General features: G+C 45.6%; 1 long non-coding RNA gene across 1 annotated transcript; it reads left to right on the forward strand.

Annotated features, from left to right (window-relative positions):
* The first annotated feature begins 45 nt into the window (after positions 1-45).
* Positions 46-920, forward strand: LOC109509281 (uncharacterized). Its single transcript, XR_002166911.1, has 4 exons — positions 46-229; positions 328-425; positions 514-682; positions 819-920. It is a non-coding gene; the product is annotated as an uncharacterized LOC109509281 (long non-coding RNA).
* The last annotated feature ends 59 nt before the right edge of the window (positions 921-979 follow it).

The following is a 979-nucleotide window of genomic DNA, read 5'->3' on the forward strand; positions in this document are numbered from 1 at the left end:
TATACCGTAACTTTAGGCCAGTTAAAATTGCTGATATAATTGTGACGTATCATCACATAAATATCCTTGGGTGTGTTTTAAGACGCCTGTGAGGGACAAGCTGGAGCCAGTGGTCTTTTCCCTCAACCTGTCCTTAGATGAACAAAAACCGAAATCAAGACGCTCCATTCAGAACCTGGACTCATTCCCTATTCTCAGTCAAGACCAGAAACTCACCCAAAGAAGTGAGGTAAGACTCAAAAGTGCACACAGGTCACTTTACACTCCTGCTGCCATACCTGTACCAAATGGAACGTCCACTCATTGTCCAAATGGGTTGGTTCTCAGATTAACTTCCAGAACGAGTGTGGCTCTGACAACAAGTGCACCAGCAACCTGCAGCTGACGGCCCATTTTGCCGACAATAAGGAAAAGCCGTTCCCCAGGTGAAAACCAAGAGCAAATGGTTTATTGAAACACAAAGCAAAATGGAAGCATAGTGTTATATATCAGCCGCTGTGTTCCTGTGCCCAGGCAGGAAAAATCCCAAATCCTCCAGTTTAACAGCAGCATGAAGATCATACGCCTGATGGTGGAGGTGACCAACTTTCCCGCAAGAGGGAAGCTGGCTGAGGACGCCCACCAGGCCACGCTCAACGTCACCATCCCTGATGCGCTCAAATACTCTGGCGTCAGGTCCCAGGTACAGTCAACAGGGGGCAGCAGATGACACTGTAGCTACAATTGTATACCCAGTTCCTGCCTGCAGTTCTACATCCCTAAATTATTTATATGGCGCTTTCACAACAGCTGTTAAATTGTTTTTTTTTTCCATTTAGGATCATGATGTTGAATGTCGCTATGACGGCTCTGTCCTTTGTGAATTGGGGAATCCACTCAAAGGCAAGGGAAAGGTACGGCATCTCAGCGCTGACGTCCCGTCAAAGTTGAACTATTTTTGGCGTCTTCTGAAAATAAAATAATGTTCTCTTTTTTTTTT

This window comes from Hippocampus comes, unplaced genomic scaffold (genome assembly GCF_001891065.2).
Source record: "Hippocampus comes isolate QL1 unplaced genomic scaffold, H_comes_QL1_v1.1 C16841448, whole genome shotgun sequence".
NCBI classification, from domain to species: Eukaryota; Metazoa; Chordata; class Actinopteri; order Syngnathiformes; family Syngnathidae; genus Hippocampus; species Hippocampus comes.